General features: G+C 38.6%; 1 protein-coding gene across 1 annotated transcript in view; it reads left to right on the plus strand.

The window, feature by feature from the left end:
• mpped2a (metallophosphoesterase domain containing 2a) overlaps positions 1-27,097 on the plus strand; it is a 72,885-nt gene that overhangs the window by 29,540 nt on the left and 16,248 nt on the right. The gene's annotated exons all lie outside the window — the stretch shown is intronic.

Here is a 27,097-nt window from a genome sequence, read left to right on the forward strand (position 1 = left end):
ATTACACCTGTGTTTTGACACGGGGTTAAGTGATACGCACGGTACCGGGACACGCTGTCAATCGGCTCTCATGTGGAAAGAACTTGCGGAGGGCGGTGAGATTGTTTGAGGAATGTCGGCGAAATGTCTGAGGCTGCGTTAAAATAAGACGTGTTTGTGAAGGGGAAGTGTTTACTATCCACAAAGATGAGATCATTGCTACGTCGACGGAGGTATGGCAGTATAACCGAAATACTCAAGGGGGCACGGACAAAATGCTGCTGTGCTTATGATGATCTGCTAATTTTACTGTATAACTGGGGCAAATGATTCCAATTCCTTTTAGGATTATCTCACTCTTATATATCCAGTAGATGGGAACAGACACTTGCTAACAAAATCAGGTCAATACCTCTAACTGACAAGTAAGACATTACAGAGGGTCACATTGGTAACATGTAGATTTTAAAATGTTCCTTCTAAGGTGAATGCTGTGTTAAACATAAAATGGCTCTGTAAATGTATATAGAGTAAATACAGTACAATACACCCCTGGGATATGACATTAATCCTTGCTGAAGTGGGGATCGCAAGGTGAAATTGTTGAATGCACGGGCTAAAACTTGTGATTAGCTAACGTGTCACAAACCCCAAGATACAGATATTGTTTATACATCATACAAACACTTATAGAAACGTACAGCACTTGACTCATTTTTGATTCATTTTAGTTCTGGAGCTATATAGACATAGGACATAACAAAAGAAAGCTTCAACCCTGATCTTTCATGAGAAAAACTGTATGTTTCCATCTTTTACCAATGTTTAGTTAACAACATTTGAACATTGTTTCTTAAAAATACTAATTTCTAAGAAAACGTCTTACATTGGTAATACCTCCGATATCTAAACAATGCTTTCCATAAACACACGGGCCATTTGCTTGCAAGATAAAATTTTATTGCCAGAACTCTGAACTTATGCATGAACTTTACAAAAACTTTTCAGCGCCCAACGCTACCGGTGATGTTAACACACAGTTTAGTTCACCATTGCGATCGTGGACGTGCACAAAACGTCATTCTTCTTTGGCCCAAGGGCGAAGAAAATACTTAATCTTTTTGATACCAAAAATATTTGTAGTGTTAACTGTCTGTGCTCAAATCTTCACTTTTCTCAACACACCACTTCACTGCGCCTACTCGCCATTTGGGCCACCTAAACGCTACAACGAGGAAGTGGGGGCTACCTCAATGTGTGGACAAAGATGTGATCAAAACCACCCCTGCCATCTAATGGTGATTTTTCATAATGAAACCCTTCCCAAAGGCTTGATACTTACTGATGAGCTAGGCAAAACCTTTTATTTTAATAAAACAAAAAATTTATTTTTTATGTTTTGGCACTCATGTACAATGCTTCTGAAAATGTATTTGTACATTATGGCACTAAATGAATTAATGAACTTATATTACTTTTAAGCCTTGTGCTATATTTTAATAACAATAAATTATTTGTTAAAGAAAATTAAAGGCCTTCAGTCCTACAAACTCCCCGCCTGGCCTCGTAGACCACTATAACTAAACCTTGCAAGCGGTCAACGCGCCTTGCTTTTATCATAATTTAGTGATGCCCTAATTTTCTATGATCAAGAAGGACAAAGCTTCATCCTCTGTGTTGAGTTCCAGGCTTTGGAACTGTCTGCTCAGTGATTCTTACAAGTCTGGTCATGGCTTAAAATAATCATGTAGGTCATCCGTTTGCAGTTATAATTAGCAAGAGGTTGAGAAGCTTTGCTTGAGAAATAATGGAGTGTTTAGTTGAGGAGTGGGTCATATCCTAGTTGTCCACTGACATCACAGCCACAGTAAGAATAGACGTACACTCATCTTGCCCGCCTTCCTTCCAGCTTTCTTTCCTTGCATTAAAAAGGAAGGATGCTGCCTTTCCTCCCTGGTGGGTGTTTAGTGTGAGGGCTGGTAAGTGTCTGTTGTGACAGCTGGGGGTCTCGTGAGAGACACTGCGGACAGCTTGGCTATCCCCATTTGCTAACCCCTCCTCCGCCTCCACACCTCCTTCACACCCATATGCCACCGTGGCCCAAGGTCTGGGCTGCTTGTCCGCTGTGAGGTCTCACTTAGCCACGTAGTGACCCTTCATTTCATCAGCGGCTCACCATATCACCGCCTGGGTGGCCGGGCTCCAATTTGCCCTCCGAGGTTCTCCGCGGCCAGCCGAGCTAATTCTACACCTCTTGGGAAATCGAGTGTGAAAAATCCACAAAAACGCACCGGGCGTGTGTTTATCACCTCAACTGATTGTGCTGCGACTTTTTTTTTTTTTTTTTTAAACATTTCTGGTAGATCACCGTATTTGTCGGGCAATACAGTGCACTGCATTTTTAGGCGCACCATCAAAGCAGGCTTTAATGAAATATTTTTCATACATAAGGCGCATGCAATTATACTACTCTAAGGGCATAAACACCGCAAATGGTGTCATATATGGTATGTGTATATATATATATATATATATATATATATATATATATATATGATTACTTTTTGTAACATCATTTCAGTGTAAATATGCATTTCTAATTGTGTTTACTGTATTGTCCGGTCTCTTAGGAACACTGGATTGGAGTGCACTCTTGGGAATTTGGAGTTTTAGGGTGCACCTTATATAGCCTGTGAAATTTGTCATTTTTATTTGTCTGTTTAGGCTTCTATTGTAATTGAAAAAATCTAATAACAAAAAACAAGTGCGGTTACAACTATCCGCAAAGCATGATTCCAGGCAATTATTTTTCCCTATTCATGTGGTCAGTTCAAAGGTCATATGATTTTTGGTAGAGATAAGGGCTGAACAATTAACCAAAATCCAATCGATATCGCGATGTGGCGTAGTGCGATAGTGAAACTGCAAAAGACTGTTTTTTTCAAGGATTCATAGTTCCAATTTGTTATTTGGGTGATGGAGTGTTTGGCCAACAGGAATAGTCATGTTTCTTGGTTTATCACTTCTGGCCAATCAGAAGCAGGTTTCAATGGCACTGGCCAATAAAGGCGAGACAAAGTTTGCAAGAAGTGTGTGCACAACATTGAGGCTGGTGTAAGCTGTCATTGAGTCATGCAGCGCTTGTACAAATTGCCACCAAATCAAACGCCACTGCTTGTAGCTTTAGTTGCTCGTTTCATTGAAAATAAATGTATTCATTAAATCGGATTTTGAGGAAAGTCAGTTAAGCGTAAACAAAATCTAATCACCAGAAGATGGATTTTTATTGCACCCGGAAATTGACTTAGGTGGCATCAGAAAGGAAAGCTATCAGCTAGTCTAACACAGGCAACAGCTGCTGATCATGGTTAGTCACCAATGCCAGATCCATGACGCATGAAACGGACTACTAGGAGCTACTACTGGTAAAAAACTGCTACATTTTTTACTCTTGTATTTTAATGATCTCAAAGACGTCGCAGAGGTCGCGGTTACCTGACGCTAGCGTGAAGCTAGCCAGCCTCTCTCAAAATTGTTTTATTACACTGAAAGAAGTAGCCCTCCAATTTCATTGTACTTTGGTATAATGAAGATAAAGACTATTTATTCAACTGCAATTCTGTTTTTATTTGTACATTTCTAGTTGATATTTTGTTACGGTCATATAATCTCAGTCTCTAAGTACATCATCTTAAGTTATGTTTATGTTCTCCCTGAAAAATAACTCGCACAGAAAATGCACCTTTCTTTTAAAATAAAAAAATCGCATCGAAATTGCAATTTAGGTTTGAAAAATTGCCATTAGGTTTTTTCCACAATCCTGCAACCCTACTAGAGATGTAGATGTAACACAAGTCATCTATGTAAATTTCATGTTGTTTTGTAGAAATAAAATAATGCACATAAAACAAGAAGCTAGGGTCTTAGGGGGTTAGTTTTAGGCGGGCCTCAATTGCACGTGTCAGCGGCCTGAACCCCAAAAAAGCGCTCTGCAAGCCCCATCTTGCAGGAAAAATCAACTAGGGATAATAGATCACAACCACAAACATTTCATTTTAAGTGGACCAAAACAGCACACCTCCTGACAAAAGTGCCTACTGTCAGTCCCCGCTTGAAGCGATACAGGATTGGGGATAACAGATCGCAGCTGCACGCGTGCAGTTTATTTTAGGCGGAAATAGATTTATGGAAAAAAAGACCCGCCATGCCGACCAAAAGTGCGCTCTGCTGTTTCCCACTCATAGAAATATGAGATCGGGGATAATGGATCACAGAACATTTTTAGCGTGAAGTAGCGAGGGGATTACAGTGCATCCTTTTCAATTGTTCTTTGTCTAGTACTGCAATCCTTGCACAGGTATGCGAGGAATCCTGCTCGTTCTGCTGACTGATTCCTTAATGCTGGCATACAAGTATGGGCCGCTTCCGTTTTCTCAGAAGATTATCTATTGTCTGATTCCGGCCTTGACCACAGTTTGACTCTAAGATCCAAGATCAAACTGCTACCGTAGCCCCTGCCTGATCCCACATCCTCGAATTTACTCATCTGCATCATCCTTGCTCCAAAAAGGGAGCCTCACATTTTCATGCTGATCCGCTGCAGAATTTCCCCCCTTTCTTTTTCATGAGATATACAGAGATTGAACATGTTTGATAAAGATAATTAATGCCACTGCAGATGTTTAGCAATGCCTAAAAAGACCCCTGCAATACAACATTAATCCATAATATAAAAACCACAAAATAACAAAATGGTGCATAGGAAGTACACTTATATGTAAACATATGTATATGATTAAATAACATTTGAAATAAATTCATATGCAAAGGAAAAGGAAATTGTATTTACTCAAATTTGAGTTAACTGGTGGATGCGGAGGAGACGACGGATTCAAAATTAAAATGATTTTTAAGCTTCCATTACTAAAATTGTCATACCCTTGCAAGATCTGCGTTAATCGATTCCGCATTGTCCGTCTCTTTTTTAATAATAGTGCCTATCGTCAATTGGTTATTGCAATGTATTTTAGCATGGGCAGCGATTCGTGTGCCTTTGTATTTCTGGATAATCACAAGCTTTTAATGCTTAGGATGTTTTTTCTTTTCCCTTGAAGCACCATTGGATGCCTTGGAACCCAACAAATACATTACTGTATCTTTTACTGTATTTGTCGCGGACACGGAAAGTCTTTACGAAGCCTACGAGATTCTGAATTGAGAGAAAGGTGTTTTAGGAGTTAGTTCAGCCAATAGCAAATACGCATTTTTAATGATGACACGAGGAAAACCAATTGCAGCCCAACATTTTAGAGAATGTCATCTTATAGCAGACAAGCATCTTAGAGACATACGTCATACGCATGAATACAGCAATGTTTGAATTAGACGTAGACGGATTATCGGCACCGATGTCTGGGAATTTTACGGATATCGGTATTGGCTTTTTTTATTCATTTGACCGGCCAAACAAATGTATTTAAAACTGGGTGAGAGGAACAGGTGAGAGCTTTGCTTTAAAGCAGTTATTTTCTCACTTGCTCCTCACCTCACCCTCCCTTTTGCCTCTCTCCCCTTGCCTCGCCTCCTCCCTCCCGTCACCCGTGCCCATTCGGGAAGCAACCGGGGCGGAACCACTGAAACAAAGCTTTCCGTACGCCACGCACTGGAGCCGCTGATAATATTGGGATTTTAAAAAGTCTGTGCCTTCGTAGGAAAGCGTGTGTGAGATTAGGAGATATCGAAAAAGTGTAGTTTACTTGTTTTAGGGAAGCATGTTCAGGTGGAGACTGATATATTAGCTCTTGTACCAACATTAGTTCCCCAATCAAGCATATATGTGTTTGTGATTGAGAATGAGCATACAATGCGCGCTAGAGTGTCAATCTGGCTCTAAAATAGAAGTGCCAACCCTTTTCAATTCGTTAGTTCCGTCGAAATGTCCATGTACTTAATGTTTTAAGTTAATTTAAGTCATGTTGGTTTGATTGACATTTAGCCGTGCTAGTGTTGAAATTCTTATTTATTTAATGTGAAATGTTTCAGAGAGCTGTTAAAAGTTTTATTTGAACTTATATCAACTGTTCTTCGTTTCTTTCTGCAAAAATGTAAGCTTTCTTAAGGCTAAAATAATACTGTATACATATTTTTATGAACATGATAAATACATTTTAACAACGAAATAACTCCGGGACACGGAATAAAAGCCAGATAACAAAAGCAAAAGAGAGCTCTTGATATGCATTTGGTTAATTGCGCAGGGAAATACTGCAGCCCACTATACAGTACTCTAAATAGATTAATGCAGCCCAGACAAATGAGAAAATATATATAAAATTGTTATTTCTATAGTCTAAAAATGGGAAATCTATAGAAATGATCGGATAGTAAAAGCACAAACGAATAATTAAAACATTATATTTTTTTTTTTACTTTTTTTTAGATTATTTGCACCCAAAATATTTACTCTCAAATGTTTCATAAGGCTATTAGATTTTTTATTTGAATTAAATGTTTTTTGTTTCATTGTTCATTATTTAAAATTGCTTGCGCCAATTTTTAAGCTTCTACAGCAAATAAATATTGTCTCCACATATCAGTCATCAGCCTCCTCTTAATATTAATAATCGGTATCTGTATCGACCCATATAGGTCGTTTCCTAGTTTGTATGTTTTACGTTTCAGGGTCCGCAAAATAATGTTTTGCTGATGTCATATAGTGGGGAAAATTCTGTAAAGAGAGGCCGAAAAAAATCTATTACACCATGAAGTGGAAATATCATTAGGCAGGTACCCATATCCCTGGGGTCTACTGAACAGACAAATAGAGAGGTTTTACTCGTGTTCACATCCTATTTCAAAGTCATAAATAGTGCAAGTTGTCTGCCATCAATGTAAGAATAGCCAATAGCATGTACAATAATATGCAAAAATACTCAATAGTGTGTAGGTCTGTGTATGTGTGTTTGCCAGCAGATTAAATTCCTTCAAATACCCATATTTGCTCTCTGAAGCGCACCTCGAGGGATTCTGCAGGGCCAAATGCAGATTTGTCATTTGCGGATTTTAGTGTTATTCATGTATTCATTTTTGCTGGAAAGGTCAGCTGTCTCCATGCGTGTGTGTGTGTGTAAGTGCAGGACTGTGTGTTCGTATAAGAGTAATGTATAACAAAAAGAATGAGAAATGGGCAATTTTAGTGCAGAGTTGAGCCATTATGTTTTCACAGTATTTATCTATTTAATGCTGTTTTAAGCATATTTCCTAATTTTATTGAGATACATTTGAATGCCATAATATATTGTAGAATTAATCGGATCGAGATTAAACAGATTATGGTTTATGAATCTCAATATGGATCAAATTCCTGGGTACGACTCACACCCTTGTTATTAATCACTCCAAAACCGTGCTGATTATTCAAACGTTTTCTTTTTCAAACTATGTTATTTTACCCAAGTGTCGGAATACTGGATTGGGTGGTTTACGTGACGTTTTTTTCAATCGCTATTAACACTTTAACTGCTAGGCACACTATAATTATTTGGCACAAGCTTTGTGCTCGCAAGATTTACTCAAAATGTGATTACAAATAATTAGTCTTAACTAGTGTTAGTAAATTAATTACTAATTAATTATAGAATAAATTTTTAATCAATTTAAGTAATTGCTTTTTTTTTTTTTTTGATTAGTTCTTTTTTTTAATTGCTGAAAACTCTTCTACTGGGTTCTTGTGGATCCTTGAATAGTCTTAAAAGGCATTGAAGTCATTGTTCTAAAATTTGCATTAAAATGTCTTAAACCCATTTTTCAAAAGTCTTAAAGATGTAAACACAGATTTAATATTATGTATCAGTTGTCCATATCCAGGAAGTACAATTTTTTTTTCCAAGGCATGTGTTTTTATGATGCGGCACTTAAAATTGATCATGAAAAAAAGTAGTGTTGTGTTTTTCAAAATTCAATTTTTAATGCCTTATGATAAAAATCCTTCATGAATCCCGCATAAGGGTTCCTTGGAATTAGTGGTTATCCACCAGTTTCGTCTGTGGATCGATGGACTACTGTAAAAACATGACCTTTTTGTTTTTTGTTTTCCATGTCTAAAACTTTTCAGATTGCTGTTTCTCAGATGGAAAGTTCTGACCTGGACCAAAAAGTGACTAGATAAAATAAACATTTGTTTAAAATTGTCTTTAATTCATAGGGTGATTTCTGGTTTGTTTCAATTGTTTTCTTTTCTTATTTCAAAATGCATTTAAAAGTATCTTAAAAGTTTACCTTAAGCTGTAGGAACCCCCTTCCACAATGACTTACACTTGATTACAATGAAGAAAACATTAATTTCTATGTATTTTTTAAAAGGGTGCCTTTTTTATCCAACTTAAATAGTTGCTTGTTTGGGCTTGGTCCTTTTTTTCTTAATTGCTGAAAATCATAATCAGCCACACTGATTTAAAAGTGATTACAAAGTAATTACTGATAATTACTGTTCATGTTAATTACTGTGTTTTTATGAGATGTATTTTTTAATCAAACTTTTAATAAATTGCCTGTGGGGTTTGTACTTATTTTTTGTTTGCTAAACATTATGATTTTCCTCAATGACCTAAATGCAATTAGGAATTCAGTACTGCTAATTCCTGTGCATTCTTTATTATCATTCTTTATTATTCTTCAACTGTTATTTCCAATTAAAAGAATATATTTTGGACTCAAAGTTGAGTAAATAATTGCTTGTTGTGTTTCTTTTTTTTAAATGCTGAAAACCATAATCTGTCATCGTGGCTTTAATTTAATTAAAATTAATTGCTGTTAGTTCATGCGTATTTTTATAGGATGTATATTTTAAACCAACCTTTAAATAATTGCTTGTTGTATTTTTTTACTTTTTTTAATTGCTGATAATTCTAATATTCAACACGACTACTGTTAATTATTTTTTTAGTTACCGTATTTTCCGCACTATTAGGCGCACCTAAAAGCCACCATGCGCCTTATAATACAGTGTGCCTTATATATGGATCAATATTAAGTCGCAAAGTCTTGCAACTAAAGCAAGCAGGCGCCGACTAGATTTTCCCCCGAAGGCGAAGTCGTCCGCGGTGTATGCTGGGATTTATATACCGGCGTTTCATTTCCTAACCAATGTGTCAATCATCATTTGAATCAGTCACTATCGGCTAAAGTTATTCGGAGGTAAAGGGGGCAGATCCTTTTCATCATTTACAGGCTCGCATAGGCTAAAGGGGCGAAACAAAGCCTGCAATTGGCCGAAAAAGATGAATGTGAATCACATGTTTGGTTGCACTACGGCATAGAGAAACTATATGTACTATTCTGTATTTGTAAATATTTTACTCTCCTGGATTTACTACACTCACGGTTGTAAGAAGACCATGGTTACGTATCATTAATGAACGTGAAGGCTGCAAGGCAACTTAGGTGAGCTATGCGGATTTATATTTTCCCGGTATCTTGTTTTAGAACGATCTTGATGTTTCTGTGATGAGTCTATTTTTAAACTGAATTCAAAGTAAAGAACCCCGTTTCCCTGCACAATAAAATTCTTACTTTGCTGTCCACACAGTTGCCAGCAAAAAATAAAATGGAATCTAACAAATGTTTGTTTGGTGACATCGCACGAACACCGCATCCGCACGTGTCTACGACACGTATTTGCTTCTTTGCAAGCTTTCGGAATGTTAAGGGGGTAATAAGTTTGACTGAACTATCTGACTGTTTTGTCGACGTTCCCATTGTAGCGCCTTATAATCCGGTGCGCCTTATGTATGGAAAATGTAGGACCAAAAACTATTTTTTTGGGGGGTGCGGCCTATAACTCGGTGAGCCTTATAGTCCGGAAAATACGGTACCTTGCATTTTCATAGGATGTATTCTTGACTCAAAATTTATTAGAATAATTGCGTGTATAGGTTTTTCTTTTTCCTTTTTTTAAATTTTTATTTTGTTTTAATTGCTGAACATCTTAATTTTCCTCAACTGAGATGATATGCTAGGGCCAACTCCACAGCCCTTTAACTTAAAGTGGGTTTTTGTTTGCATCCCAAAAAGGTAAGACCGAATAGACAAACTGTTAACGTTTAATATATTTAAGAGTATCTCTCAATGAGAGATGTACCACTCGCTTGCAGCAGCCAAGCAAGAAACTGCCACTGCAGTTTCCCTGAAACTTTTCTGAAATTAATTTCGCTTCGACAGCAGTGCCATGTTAATTTGAGTTGTATTTCAGATTTAATGAGATAATGATTTATTGACGTTGGGTACGAATTTATATTTAATGGAGCATAAAATCACGAAACAACTGTTGACAAGGATGGATTGCGGTGGAAGTTGCCGCTGTGCTGCGTCTTTTACAGGAAGGGTGCAAACACAGTGGAGCCAGTTGTGTTCAGTGTATGTGCGTGCATTTAGAATACAATAGAATTGTCTATATTGTCATTGATAACAACATAAAGTGCATTGTGTAAAACAAGATTCAACGTGGCACTCCTGGAATTAAAATTGTAAAAAAATAAATAAAAGAAAAGAAAAACAAGAATGAAAAAATAATTACATATAATAGTGTTATCCCTCATTTTTCACAGTTAATGTGGACTAGAACCCCCAATGATATGCAAAAATCTGCAAAGTAGCCCCAAACTGTTAACAAGCGCTTTGCTGGCCCTCGCTTGCAGCCGGCAATGTCCTCCAGACTGGGCAGAGAGAAGCTGATGATTTTCTGGGCTGTGTAAGCTTGTGTCCAAAGTCTTTCGCCCATGTGTCAGCTGTGAGAACGAGCAGGGCTAAGTGACGGATATTTGATGGCGCCCTCTCTTTTTGCAGGGTGACGTCAATGAGTGACTCACCCCTCACCCTAGACCTCACATACACGAGCCAACCCGGTCGCCTCTCGCCTGTTACGCCCCGTACGACCTGTTTCACATCTCACTGAGTGCTCACTGAATGCCCCCCCACACCAAGGTAAGCCCCAAATACGTCAAAGGGAGAGTGATGAGTCCTCGGCAGCGCCTAATAAAGCTCTCCTCTGTGGCCTTGTGCACATCAGTCACCGAGCGGTCCCCTTCATGACACGGGCGACAGCACCGTCACATATTCGAAGGCGGAAAAGGGCTGACGCAGCCAAACTCTTGTGGTTGTAGGGCGGAGAATGTATTGTATATAAGGAACAGGCATTCAAATTGAAAGCACAATTAATTGATTTTTGTTTGAGTGATTCTGCTGGCAGAGTTGGTTGACCCTCACGAGTCTGAATATTAATCAACTTCTGTCAAGCTGACACTAACTCGAAGTTTCGGTGAATTCTTAAATTTGTATTCAGTCATGCACAAGGAAATGAAAAAGACAGGAGGATTTATACTTTGTTGCATCGCTGAGTGCCTGAGATGATTTGAGGTGAGATTGGTATTTGTGTGTCGCAGTGTCATGAAATATTTGTTTGAAAGGTCATCGTTCCTGTAATGTGTGTTTTTGTTATTTAATTGTCACCGCTTTGGCACCGTCTTTACCCACGATACTTAACCTGAATATCGAGGGCATGTAAGTATAACTGGCTAGCATGCTCCATTCATTAATTGCTTGGCCACTTGTAAAAGGATATCAAGAGAAAGATTGTTTTAATCATAAACACTAACATGTTGTTGACAAAACTCAGAATCTGCCCCAAATAAGTATTTTTATTTTATACTTGCCACAAACATCCAACATCCATCCTTAAAAATACATCTATAAATGCAAAATATCTGCATACCTATTAACACTGAGTGACTAAAATGCGCAAGAGTTAAAAATAAAAGCCTATTTTTACCATAAAATTGCCTTTCTTTTGAGAGGGGATTATCTAAGTTTGAAGATAAAGGTATAACCTTTTAAATAGTTCAAATGTATGAATTTCAAGTCTGCAAAAACACTGCACACTACACACAGTATGTATACAAAAATGTATACTTTTGTCTCGCGAGTCTGTGATCATTTATGTTCATATTTGTACTGAGATGTAGCAAAAAAGCAATCTATCAGTGCCCCCTACTAGGTCTAATAATATCTGCAAGGACCCTTTTACACTGAATGTCCACAAGGGCACGCTAAATAAAAAAAAATCCAAAGTCAGGCAATAAACTCAACAAAGGGAGGAATTAAGATTTCAAGAAAATAATTCACGATCCAGCATACTTACAGAGTCAAGTAAGCACAACAAGAGTTGAAACAGTGTGAGACATTCCATGTCACTCCGGGCGAAACATCCGAACATTGAACAATGTGCATGTCTAAGAAAACAGCAAGAAGTTGTCTCTTAAAGGCACAGCATGTTGAAAAGCAGGGAGATATGTTCAGGAGCCCAAAAAACATTTCAAAATAGTATTTGACAGTTAAATGTCTGCACTTACTGTTCCAGCACGGTTGATTTTATCTTAGCCTAAAAAGCTGTAAAGTATTTCAAATAATTATTTTTTTAAAAAGCCACCCAAACTTGTTTGCTACAAGCTGCATTCAAAAGAAAACTGCTCTTGAAATGTGCAGTTTTCCTTAAACAGAATAGCAATCTTCCACGTAGCCATCTGTCCAGGAATTGGATGAAAAATATCCCAGGTGCTCATGTGCCATGTAAATGAAAAGAATGTTTCAGACTTGGAACCGCTGCAACAATTATTTTAATTAAAACAGGAAATAATAGTTGCCAAGCAAATGTATTGAGACATCTGAGAGGGAGACTGAATGGTGGTGAAAAGAAAGGCAGCAGGAAGAATACAGTTGGGGATTGAAGATTGTGAAGCGAGTGTTATACTCCTGGACAGCTTGCTGCTGTAATGAACATTAGGGCTGCGGCATAAATTTAATGACCTGTGAAACAAACAGCGTGGCTTAGACCAACGCCTCTGAATGCTAAGTGGCTCTATCATTAATGCTAGTTCCGAGATGCCACTGTGTAAACACACCGTAAGTCTCCTTTGCCCGTGAGTCCGTAAAACATAAGGTGGGTGTTGTGATGATGCACCACCTCCGAAGCTCTTTGTAAAAGGGTCACGCCTCTTTGTGTACTTGCACAATTAATGGTTTGCCGCCCATTAACTGAAAACCTCTAACTAAAAAGATATGGTTAGCTTTACTGCTAATGAACATGCAGGCGGTTCACGATAATCATGAATAGTTTTGGAGTTTTGGGGAATTCACTCTAAAAAGTGAACTTAATCACACAAACAATTAAAGTAGTCTGTGTTGACTAATTCTAAAACTTCGAAAATCAGTACACTGAGTGTTACCAGTGGGATTTGTAAAATTAGTGCAACAATTAAATTTGATTCAATCGTTTTTGGTTGGAAAATGGGCTCAATCACCGCTGCAACCAATAAAGATAAGTGGTTGAAAATAAATGAATGAGAGATGTAGCCTTAATCCCCTTAATTTTAGCAAAGCACGTTCGAGACGAGTGTCAGAATGTCAAAATCCTTTATAATGCCTAAAGGTGGAAGAGAGTGAGAGTCACAAGCCCCGCCTCATAATGTCTGCTCAAGATCGCCCTAGTAGCTAACCTGCCGGAAGTAATCGGGGCCAAAAAAAAACAATTTTATGTGTTAATATCAAGCCATGTTATGGAATGCGAACTCCGACAGAGGGCGCTGTGAGACAAGGAAAAAGATGTGGTTTCGGCAAAGACAAGGAAGAATAACAAGAGTGAAGCGCAGTATTCGTGTGGCCGCATACTTCTTTTGCAGGTAACAAACAACAGTTTGTTGTTGTTACCCGTTCTAATTTTACTATTTTGCAGTGAGTTAATCAAAAGAAAAAAAACTTAATGAAAAATTGTTGCATATTTTACATGACAGCAAACAAACCCGAAGTACGTTTCTAATTCTTAGAGGAATCGTTCCTACCAAATAAGTTGAAGCGAGAGGTGAACAATAACCAAGAATAAGTGGGTAGGGGAAAGAATGAGTAACAGAATTGGAACTAAGCAATGGGAATATGCACTATTTTTAATGTTTGGTGTCTTTACAAGAGCTACGAACCTAGAGAAAGGGTAAAATATTATAAAAACCCACTCACTGTAAATTTCAGATCTAGAAGTCTAACTCTGCTGTCATCAAAAAGTATTTTTAAAGGTTGTTAGTCAAAAGCTGAGGTGGATTTTCTTTTCAACAACATCACACTTATTGGAGAGTACAACAACTTATTTATTAATCAACAACGAATCAACTATTTTAACAATCGATTTATCATCTAGACCAGGGGTCTCCAACGTAATGCCCGTGGGCACCAGGATGCCCCCTTAGGACAGCTGAGGTGCCCACGGACCGGTTATTAAAAAAGCTCAACAGTGCTGGGTCATTGTGAATTTTTTTTAGTAAAACATTTTTCATTAGTTGACGGAATCTACTTAACCTTACTTCCAATAATGACATTGTAATAACAATATAGTAATAATTTGATATGTTAATTTGGAAAATCCATATCAAACTGAGTGCCCTTTGTGGTAATTAGAAACAAAAAGTAATTATCAGCTTAAAAAAAGGTTGAAGGCCTCTGATCCAGACACCTTTTTCATTATAAATTCTTCTATTCCTCAAAATTTCAGCTTCTCAACAATACATTTTGACCCATTTTTTAATCTGTATAAACATAAGACTGATTATATTTGTGTTAAATCGACTCAAAAAACGTTGCTGGTTGCAGGAAAACCATTTTTAATATAGGTTGCAAATTATTGACTCCAGGGATTTGCTTTTACTTTGGTTCTACTAATTTTAGTGAGTTTGTTGAGGTTATAAATCTGGTTAATTAATGTTTCAATTTCTTACTCTTTTTTTCCCCCTAATCTATACTATATTCGATTTTAATTCTCTCCGCATTCTGTATATGGTCTGCAGTTATTTTCCGTTTGCGAGACGAGCAGTGGTTGTGATGAAAGGAAATGGAGGCTCAATCTAAAGATTGAGCACTGGGGGGATCTAGGAAGAACCGAAACGACGGTAGCCCAGAGCTAGCCAGATGTCTCCAACATGATGACGGATCCATGGCATGGGCATGTTGCCTCGGGTGATAAAAAGCAATCACAGTCCCCTGGAAGCCAGCCCGAGACGGTTCAGTTACAGCAATGAGTCCTACTTTTCTTTCCTAGAATCAGTGACGTATCTCATAGAGAAGATGCTAAGAACCCTTGCTAACAGCAATGGGTTTATTGTATATGTTAATGACATCTGAATCTGTCCATCTGTTGGGTTGCGATGAAGGCTGGCAAATCGTGGGTTCAATAGGCGGCCATCTTGTTTTGTGTCCCATGCTGCCTCTCCAGCTTTGAGTGGATAAATATTTGAACAGCAGTGGAAGCCTTGTGTCCCTGATGGTTGTGGGTGGTGACTTTGCATAAACCTTAATTGCTGTGACTTTTATGGTGCTAAAACATGGGTTTGATGTTGAGTGGCATCTGACTGTACACAGGCTTTTGTTGTCTTAAATTTACCAACCGATTGCTGACTACAGGTGGGGATCACGATACGCTTACTATTATAATTCAGGGTGTACAATCCCGGTTATTTTAGTTATTATGGAAAAATGTACTCTATATTTCCCGTCAATAAGATTATTAGTTTTTAATAGCTGCAAAGCAAAACAAGAACTTAATTAACATCCACTAAAGATTGTGCAAACTGTAACCTCACAAAATAACCCACAAACATTAGCAATAGTTGACAGAAATTTAGGATTTGGAATCATGAATTGTGGCCGCACAATTGCAGTTCATTTTAAGAGGAAATAATTATGAAAAAGGAGGCACCATGTCCAACAAAAATGCACCCCGACGGCCCTGGCTCGCAGCAATATGTGTGGGGGAATAATGGATTGCAGAATATTTTTCAACCCGCAATGCACCGGGGCAGCAAAGTACGAAGCACGAAGGTGCAAGTGATAACAGCAGTTTAAATTTAAACCTTTCTGAATTTTTTCAAGTTCATTAAGGTAATAGTCGCGATCCATCCATCCAAGAACTGGAAATTTCCCTCACCTTAAGTGTTGATGATATTGTTTTCCTCTGATACATTATGAATTAGATCAATGACAAGGATGAACACAAGCATAAAATTCCAAACACTGTCATAATAATAGGGTCGTTTTAGGTTTTTATTAGAGAGAGTAGTTTGATATTGTTATGAGAACCCATGCTTTAGACTCGAATTACTCCCTTAAGTTTATTTCATGTTGTGTGGTCAAAAAAGGTGTGGTTTCTGTGGAGTGACCAATCAATCACCTCAGCAAAAGCAGCTTCATAAACAAGAGGTGGTCTACCTAAAGCCTTCTGCTGACTCGTGATAGCGTTTGACATCATCCTGCTACACTTCCCTTCCTTCCTGCTGACCTTTCCACCGCTCTCCGTGGTAAGAGCAGGACATTGCTTATCTCGATTTGCTTGAGTCGGACCCCCAAGGTGGATTCCGGTCACATCCGAGATTTGGGGAAAAATTTGATTCCATTTCTTTTTTTAATTAATTATTCTCCAGCCAGAAATTAGCCGTATTGATTTTCGAGGAAGGTTATTTGAACAAACTGTATGAATAAAGTGTGGTTGCTTTTCATGCTCATTCTGTAAAATATTATATTTGAAACAGTAGGATAAGCACAGAGCTCAACCACAAATATTTGATTTGGTACGAAAAATGTGCGTCCCAATAAAACCTTTTCACTTGTGATACGATACCAATATTGCAACTTACGCTATTATTTGATCTGATATTAGCAGAAATTATTCATGCTGTTGTTTACTTCCATCCATCCATCAATTATCTGCACCGCTTATCCCCAGTAGGGTCGCGAGGGTACTGGAGCCCATCCCAGCTATCTTCGGGCAGTGGGAAGGGGACACCCTGAACTGGGTGCCAGCCATTCGCAGGGCACACAGAGACAGATAACTCACTCGCTCATTTATTCACATCTAGGGACAATTTGGTTCGGCCAATTAACTTGAAATGCACGGTTTAGAATGTGGGAGGAAGCCTGAGTGCCCAGAGGAAACCCACGCAAGCACGGGAAGAACATGCAAACTCCACACAGGAAGGTTCGATCTCATGACCTCAGAACTGTGCTGCGGACGTGCTAACCACTCATCCTCCGTGCTGCGACTACTGTTTACAGTCTTATTTAATCCAAATTGGGGCACTAATAGGGGTGTGCGATATGAGAATAATATATCATTAAGGACTTAAAAAAAGATCGTAAACTCTGAAAATTGTAAGATCGTCTTCTGTTCTGGTAGACCCTGACCTGGAATTAGCTCGTATTTTCATGAATGTCGCTGCTAGCCAAGTTAGCAAAAAGCAACACTTTGGTGGTGAGCTTTTCTATAGTTGGAAGCATCTCTGGAAAAAAAGCTCTTCCCCCTGCAGTTTACTCACAAATAAAATCGGAAAATTTGGGTTTGCTTCGTGTCTGGTCCCTCAAATCAATTTAATTTGTCAGGCTCGGGTTTGGCCGGGCTTTAAAACCTGCGGCCCGGCTGGGGCTGTTTTTTTTTGGGACTAATCTCACCTCTAATTTTAATCTTCGTTATCTCATTAGCCGCACCGCTTATCTTCAGTAGGGTCGCGGGGGTGCTGGAGCCCATCCCAGCATTCATCGGGCAGTGGGCAGGGGACACCCTGAACTGGTTGCCAGCCAATAGCAGGGCAAATTTTAATCTTGTTCCCTTTAAATTTGGTTATCATCAGTAAAGCAAAAAATCGAATTTCTAAAAACTTTTCTTTATTGTGTAGTTTTTGCATTCTATAATCGTTGAAAGATAGCGAAGAAGCAGAAAACTGGAATTGACTAAATTGGGTACTTTCCGTGGTTATTGATATCAGATCAGTAATCAATATTAATATCTAATTGCTAAACTTGGTTAGATAAGCTCATGCTGCCATAGTTACAGACTGGAACGACATTGTGACTTAAAAAAAAAAATTGCAGTCAAAGTCGTGTTATCCTAATTCTTCTGAATTGTTGTCACAGAATTGACTGGTGTCACTGATGTGTTCAGTCCTAGTTTGGCCAAACTATTGAGCCAAAAGTACTGTGGATAACATGGGTGCCGCATTCTTCTTTTCCAATCTCGCCGCAATCACAAATCCAATTTAGCTGCTGTCTGATTTGTGATTGGATGAGCGAGCTACTGTAAGCGAGTGAGCAGATGAATGGCTAAGCCTTCCAGAAAATAGTCTACTGGTGATTGTTGTGCCACAAATATGGGGTGGTCAGCAATCTTTTTAAGTTCCATTTATTGGTCATATCATGCAGGAATGAAATGCAGCTGACCCTCTGAATATAACGTCACTCTGCTCTGAGGTGGGGATCAAAAAGTGAAGTTGCTGCTGTATAGTGGGGGATAGAAACCTATGCTAATTTGGTTGATGTTGTGATTAAGGGCTACACAAATAAACTTGATTTACTTTTGGTGTAACATGACTCAAGCTGGTCGTGCAGAGTAGTTGGTGGATGCAGAAGGGAATAAAGATGCAAATTGAATTAAAACTAATTTTAAAACTTCCACTAGCGAGGATTGTCATGCCTTTGGAAGATTTTGTTGCTGCATTCGCCCCTTTATTCTTAACTTTCCTGATCATCAATTGGTTACAGCCATGCAACTTAGTTTGGAGTGATTTGTATGCCTTTTTCTTATGTCTTGTTAATCCCAAGATACATTTCCATGGTCATGTTTTTGCTCCTCGCTTTAGGCATCACTGCAAGCCTTGGGACTCATCCATCCATCCATGTTCTGCACCACTTATACTCACTAGGTTAACAGGGGGCTTTGGGACACATTGCTATTAATTGCAGTACAAATATTACCATGAAGTATTTTCAACTCAAAGTTGTTTTCAAGCACACGGGATTCTGAACTGAATGGAGAAAAATGCATAGTGGGAAGGATTTCAGCCAATAGCATATCTGTATTTTTATGATGCCATGACGGAAAACAATAGCTAACCATTATGATGGGGAATAATAGTAGATATCCAACTGAAAGACTTAACTAATCATACCTATTAGCCCTGCAAAATTTGAATGTTGTATGTTTTTGGCCAGGCAAAATGATATTTTGTTGATGTTGTATATTGGGGAAAATGCTGTATAAAAGGGCCAAAAGAATATCTTATTCCACACTCTTAGGTGATTATGTAAAGCAGGAACGCCATTTCCCGGTGGTCTACTGTATTTGATAACGGTTTTAATGTCAACCACCATTAGTGCCAGGTTTATTACCTCATCCTCATTCAATTAGCGGCTGAGAAAACAAACTTGTCCCATGTCTTGGTAGAATCAACAAGTACCCCTATTTATTTTTGTATAATGCACGCTTCTGTATAACCCGCACCACTAATTTTAGATTACAAATCGATCTAAAACTTTGTTTAACTTTTTCTATGCTCAAACTAAATCTAACCTGGGTCGCAACTGTGACAGCTCTGAATCCAAACTACTGGAACACATGGGATGTAGATGCGAACGAAAAGGAATTCGATTTTATCTTATCATCACTCTATTCACAGTACTATAGGAATGTGTCAGTTTCGTTTTACATTTCACCTGTAACAATTACAATAAATTCTATTCTTCTATTTTTGCGTTTTCTTATATCTTTCAGGACGATTTTCTCCATTCTCTCTTGGTGTCTGGTACCGTGACTAAAATAGTGTGAGAATGAGATAATACCTGATGTCTTTTCATATGTCATCATCTCACTGGTGATCTAGTGGTTAGGATTCAGCGCTCTCACCGCAGTGGCCCTGGTTCCATTTCCCGTTGCATCGGATGCGATTATATTCTGCCATATTTTTCGACCCATGAATCATTGCACACATATGGTTAAACCTCGTGTATAGGTTTAGAAAATGTGTCTTATACACAAATAATTACGGTAATATTAATAAGGGACTAAGAAATCATAACTTCTCGTACCCGCAGTACACGCTTAATCAGTGTTCCCAGCAGGTTGTACAGAAAGCCTGTAGACCAACAATACCAGTTTGTGTGCTTTTCCTGCGCCTATTGTTGTGGCCACGTCTCTGTGCCCTCGCTAACATCCACTCGTTGTGAGGTCAAGACAATAGCAGCAGACAGAGTGGCATGTATCTGCGCTACTTTGACCCACCGGGCTTTCCTGTTGCCTTTAATAACACACACTCTCGATCTTTGACCCCTACGGCAAAGACTGTCAGCCTGTTATGCTGGTAAAAGGCAGGGCGTGCTCTCAGCACTTTGACAGGTCCGCCGTAAAGCCGGCTGTTTTTGTTTCCATCTTTCTCTCCAAAGCTCACAATAATGGTGAAACATGTATGAAAAATTGCATAGGAGCTTCATTTGTCCTTGGCTGAGGAGTAAAGGCTTTTAGAACCAACGCTATGGAGGTCATGCGTTGAAAATAGGTTATGTTCAACATAAAGTTACACAAGGTGGTTTTTCTTTAATTGGCTGTGTTTGTAGACTTGATCCTATTCAAAGTTCAAACAATAAAGCCCGGATCTTACTTTTATTAACAGTTGTAAACTGGCTGCAAAGGAAATAGAAAGGCAAAAATACAGGACAAAGGAGGTGGTACTGATGTGAATTGATTTGGTAATTATAGTTATAAGCATAGTTGTTTTTATTTCATCCTCAATCTTTTGAATGTCTTTGATCACACAAATCTATTATGGAATTAAAGACAAAAAGTTGGAACAACGCTTTGAAATCTATCAGTGAAGCAGACACTTGGAGGCTCAGTTCAGTGTCAGCACATAACTTTTAATTGCGTGACCAAAATTTAGAAGGGTCAAGCAATTAAATCATAAATTATGCCCAAAAATCTTTTTTTTTCCCCTTTGGAGATTTTATTAAAATTGCGAAAAAATCCTTACTGCAGAACAGCATTGAGGGTGTTGAAATTTCTTTCACTCTATTCATCGAAGGGTTACTGTTAATCATTGTTTTAGTTTCATTTTTTATGTCAAATATTCTTACCAGGACGGCAAGGCACTTGTCAAACTTCTTTCATTTGACTATATTTTCTTAAATCATTGTCCAAATCCCTTTATTCCTCCGGTTTTGCAAGTTGCAGATGTACAAGTTGTCTTTCTCTCTCACTCATAATTATAAACCAAAATGTCCTTAATTGAGCACCCGTAAGCTCAGAATCGAACAATTGTTTAAGATTTTGTAAACATTGGCCAAAGAAAATGCTGTTTTAAGAAATAAATCATTTTCACTTAGTGCAGGTAAAAAAACTGTATGTTTGTTAAAGCTAAATATTATATAAACTCTCTGTTGGCAGAATTACTCAAATAAAAGCACCTATTTTGGTTTTAATCTACTTCGTGGAAGCTGCAGCCCTGCTAACGTAGCCATCCTAACCCCGGCTGCCTCCCCGGCGGACTAAAACTCCCACTCCGTAGGCGTGGTTTATTATTCGTCACAGGAAAAGGAACACACACACGAGCGAAAAACGTATAGAGATGAAAAATGAAATTAGACTGATGTTTTAAACGTGACTGTGTGTGTGTGTGTGTGTGTGAGAGAGTGATTGTTTTTATATTTAGGAATATGAAAACAGGTTAATTCCATTGCATTGAATTCTGAGAAAAGCACATATCTCAAAACAGCCAACTTTACAATATTAAATAAAAATATTTACATTTTGGAATACCAATGTACTAAAATATTTGAGAAAAAATGTAGATATAATACAATAAAATCATATAGAATAGACTGGAATTGTTTTCATTGCCCCTGATTACAACAGTGTATATATCGTTTGCAACAAGATTAGATGTAGCACTCCTAAATGACATTAGCATCCACAAAATGTGCAAAAATAACCAAACAAACATGTTTATATAAGGTTTCCTATATATAGGCAATTTTTTTTTTCCATTTTTAGTTTTCGTGTTGTATTTTAGAGTGGTGATGGCTCTGGGTAAAATAATTCCAGAGCCTTTAAGTCCTTGTTTTGAGGGACCTGCCAGAGGGCTGCAAGTCAATGAGGAGGTGGCCAGGGTTAAAGGACTCCTTAATTTGAGCGTTCTCTATTTGGTCGCCGGTGCTGTGGAATGCCCTTCCCTCTGAGACCTGATCTGAAACCTCAGTGGCTTAAAACACTTCTATTCTATAGATTATGAATGACCTATATTTCATGTTGACAATATTTGTGTATTGTTTGTTATTGCAACATCCGTAGCAGCCTGGTCGTCTTGGAAGGGGGACTACCTCGTGTGCGGTCCTTTCTCAAGGTTCCTTCATTTTCCTCATGTTGAGGTTTTTGGGTTTTTCCTTGCCCTCATGTAGGTTTTAGATCAGGAAATGGTGTAATAATAGTCTGTAGTTTGCTATAACCTGTGGTCTGTGCAGCCCTTCGAGACTCCTTGTGATTAAGGGCTATACAAATGAACATATACAAATAAGGGCTATACAAACAAAGTCCCCTAGACTGAACAGAGTGTAGCCGGTGATTTTCTTGGCTTTGTAGATGAGTCACTCTAAGGTTCTCCTGTCTGCAGCCTGTCATCATGTAGCCTCGCTTCAAGGTCATTTAAATTCAAATTATTTCAATCATTCCATCATAGGTATATATGCACGATTGAGCGCAGTTTTAAATCCCAAGCATGCCATCATTTCCCCAACAATTTAAATTGCTTTTAGAAAAGGCTTCAACGTGGTCCTTAGTGGCAAGCTGGGAACCAAACGTGGCCTGTCAGTTTTTGTCAGCAAATTTCCCTGCTCGCTCATTTCCCAGATATATTATCCTGGCTGCCTCCCTTCTCTCCACTTGCCCCCACTGCCCTCCCCTGTTCCGCATTGTCCTCCTGCATCAAGTTCACGGAGGTCGAGGCTGGAGAAGGGTAATGGGACCCATGGCCCAATGTCTCGGGGCAGGTTGAATAGGTCCCTGCCCCCACCTACCCTCCATGAATAGGACCCAGATTCCTTCTTTTTTTTTATTAGTTTGGTTTCTGGTTTCCACCGACCTGCCCAGCCTTCTCGGTTTCCACGTTCATTTCCGTTCCTTCAACACCTCACTGCTCTTCCTAAACTCCACCTGCCTCGTTCACGGTAGGGGCTAGCGTACTCTTTTAACAGTCGACTAGTCACTGACTATTGAAAGGATTGGTCAAATAGTTAAACATTTTTTCCCCTAAATTTAGCATGAAGTTCATTTAAGTATGTTGCAAATTATAGTTAACAAAATGGGTGCAATAAAAATACATTTTTAAGTGTGATTTGTACAAAAATTAAATACAAATCTAAAACTGTTTAGGCACAGAGCCCGGTCAGTAGAGACATGAGTTCACATAATAAAATTCACGGTCCAGTACATAGGGAAAAGCAAACAAAAAATGTGTGTTTTTTTTTTTATCCCTGTAAACAAAGAAGATGCACATAAGTAGCAATAAATACATTAATCAAATTTGTCCATTTTGTGAAAGTACATTCAGTGGTCAACCACAAAGTCTGGAAGTACTTAACAGTTCTCAACAGTTAGAAATCAAACGGTTTTAACAACTGTCGTTTGCTTTTCGGACTGTATGGATTCAACTTCAAATACGATTGTCAGGCACAGTCTGGCATAACGCTTAAACTCTTAGCGAATTAGACACATATAAAATGTACATGCATGTCATCACATTCATATCGGCTTGAATGTTATTTGAGTAAGGCGACGTTCCTTTCAACTGTCCGAAGTACATTTTAGATGTTCATGCGCCACCAAGCTGCTGCCATGATACGCAGAGGGTTATTAATAGTGCTGGAATTCTCATGTCAGGTTTTAAGGGTATGAAGAGTGCTTGAGTTTCAGGCAAAGTTCTTGTAAATGATGGAAATTGTTGTCACGGTTCCATAGAGTCAAACTCAATGGACCACACATTAAATGAAGAAAAACTAAAACAAGTCTGCTTAAAAATAAGGTATACACTGCTCTCTTGTGGCTTTTAGTTGTTTGCGCCTCGCCAAGCTACTTTCATGAAATACAATGTTTGCTCTGAGATGTAGTTTTTTTTTGGCTGTATCCGGGTGGAAATACTCTCGAACTTTTGAAGTTTTGGTACGTGTAGTTGATGTTGATGTGCCATTTCTGTATGTTTATGTGGCTCTTGGCTATTGTGCATATGATACTCTCTGCAGAGATCACGTTCATGTAGAGACACCTCTGTCTTATGAAGAAAAAAAACGTGTCCGGCAACAAAAGCAGACAATGAAATTCTTTATCATCTAATCTCTATTATCGATTTTTTTCGACTCATTGTTGCAGTCTTAGTTTGGTGTCTAGTTTTCCGCTGACCTGCCCACCCTCCTCAATTTCCATGTTGATATCCGTTCCCTCAACACCTCACCGCTCTTCCTGAGCTCCACCTGCCACATTCACGGGCTGACACACATTACGAGCATTGCAGCTTCCACACGCACGATTTTTATTAAATCACATTTGGTTCACGAGCCTCCTGACACAAATATTTCACATAAATAGTTTCCTGCCATGAGCGCGTCTCCTGCTGAACATGGCGTTTGTTGATTGTAGCCCAATTCACCATGGCGTCCGTCTCGCTTGCTTTCGGTCACGTATTTTTATGTTGTTGTTGTCAATCAACGCGGTGAGGGGGGAATTGTGTTTTAATGGCCTCCTATTAAGTTTATCAGCTCACTGTTATATTGCCTGACAAAATCACCACAAATCAGACTTTATAAGAGATTTATGGCTGTCATCGTCACAATTGTGAGTTGTAAGCAAATGTTTTAAATTAGCCAGATGGCGTTGTTGCAGCATTTACAAGACGTGGGTGATAATTTTCAATTTGTAATTTGATATCCTTTAACGTCAGTTGCTTGTAAGCAAATAAGATAAGGTTAAAACACTTTTGTGACGTTTGATCACACAAATTTTACCAAACGCCATTTTGTCACATATTTTATTCATCTCTTTTATGAAAACCACAAACAGTTGTTAAAAAGGAATAACTAAGTTGGAGTTAGTAGTCTATATCATGTTTAAGGATGGTTTTCATTGACTTAGATGGATTCCATTATAAAATATTTTTAAAATACTGCATGCACAAAATTGATTTGAACTCATGATGGAATTAAGACCTTTAGTAAAACTAAATTCAAGATTGTCTCAGAAATTTGCAATATTGGTATAAACTTCTTTATTTTCTGCAATGCAATTTAAAACAATTCATACATTTTGAAATGTCTTAAAAATCAACTTATATGAATAGAATAGAATTTACTTTTATTGTCATTCTTTGTAACAATGCACACAGAACGAAATGTCGATACACCTGACCCTTACAGTTAAACTGTAGCGAGCCGATGCAGCCGCAGCCAAACAGGGCGCAGCCATTTTAGTCATTGGGTGACCAAACCCCCCAATTCCAACCCTTAATGCTGAGCACCAAGCAGGGAGGCAATGAGTACCAATGTTGTAAGCCTTAGGTATGACTCGGCCGAGGCTTGAACCAGCGACCTCCCAGTCTCAGAGCGGGTGCCCTACCATCTAGGCTACCGAGCTGGTTTTTATTCATTTATTTGTTTTTAAAATAAGTTGTTGACAACTTTTTGAAACGTGGGTTTTTGATTTTTGGCAGATAAAACTTTTGCTACACACGAAATGTAATGTATTGCTTTTTTTTTCGTTTTTGTCTTGTGTAATAAGTCTAAATGTAATATGATCTTTGGTAAAGGTGGTAGGAAAAGAGTATCTTACTCATTAGCAAATGTATAGCATACATGGGGAGGTATTTTTCTTCATTCTTAAGTTATTGGACAAACACTTGGAATTAGTTTTATATTACAAATTCTGTTGTTTTGTGCACAACTTTCAATATTTGAATAATAAAAGGAAAATAAAAATGTGTTTTTGAAAAACTCGATTTCGTGGATTAATCAAAAGAATAATCGATCAATACATCGATGATAAAGATGATCATTACTTGCTCCCCTAATGTAAAATATTGGACAATGCTTGCTCTTATCCATTGAATGATTTGTATTTTCTATTTAATTTATTTGGTCCTTTCAGAACAAACTTCTTTCCTTAATGAGGGAACAGATAACTAGGAGTTGAACCTATGTATACAGTATAGTACCCTTGTCAAAGATTTCTTAATGAAAAAAAACACCTTATTTACCTTTGCGACGTGAAAATAATGTACGTTAGAGATGCTGTAACCCGGGGTCTAGTATAATATGTGCATTACTCATTTTGCAGTTTGTATTTTGTGGCTTCTTACAAACACAGAACACCAGACTTGTGTGTTGTGAAGGCAGGTCAGCATGAGCAGCTGCGCTTGCCGCGGAGCATCTGCTGACTCAGACGGCGCTTTGTTACGTCGCTGGTGTGCAGGTCAAACTGCTGCTGGCCCGCAGCTCAGCATGAAAACAAAACCGGGGAGGATGTTTGTTTATCAGTCAACATGCGGCAACGTGTCCCCGAGGCCGTCGCCTTTCCCTAAGCAGGCCTAAGTCCGGCGGCCAACCCTCGGCGTCTCGGATTTGGCAGCATGACCGGCGCGAGATTAATCCATTCCACACTCCATCAGTCACTAGGCACGGGTTATTAGTGCAAGCGCACACACAAACCCTTCACCTCTTTGACTTCACTTTCCACCTTGTCCCCAAAGTTTGCAAAGGTGGCCTTGATGGTGAGAGGCCATTTGTCAAATGACGCCACTTGCCTCCTTTTAATAAGCCTAGCTTAGTTGTGGGTTTACACACACAAACTTACACACTTGAACACACTGCTTTGCACATTCCCATACAAGTGTCAGGTCGTGCAGCCCACGAGGATCATAAATGTCCCATTTACATGGAATGTCTTATTGGGGCTGACACGTTGATCAATTACACCCCTGCCTTTTCTGACCTCAGGGTCTCGTAGTCAGGATCTCTCTGGTTTTGAAATTTGCCGGATCATAGTTAGGGATACACCGGATTTTCAGCACCGAAAATGTATCTGACGAAAATAAATCGAATTGCATTTTTAGTTTTGAATGAAAGAAAACATTAAACCCCCAAAAATTGTTTCAGAGAGAATGCTGTAATGACTTCATGTCTCGTGTGAGGCGAGCCCCACGAAGCTGGCTTTTACACAGGGCAGAGTTGA

Source organism: Urocampus carinirostris, chromosome 4, assembly GCF_059441175.1.
Source record: "Urocampus carinirostris isolate Australia breed hairy pipefish chromosome 4, RoL_Ucar_1.0, whole genome shotgun sequence".
In the NCBI taxonomy this organism is placed as follows: Eukaryota; Metazoa; Chordata; class Actinopteri; order Syngnathiformes; family Syngnathidae; genus Urocampus; species Urocampus carinirostris.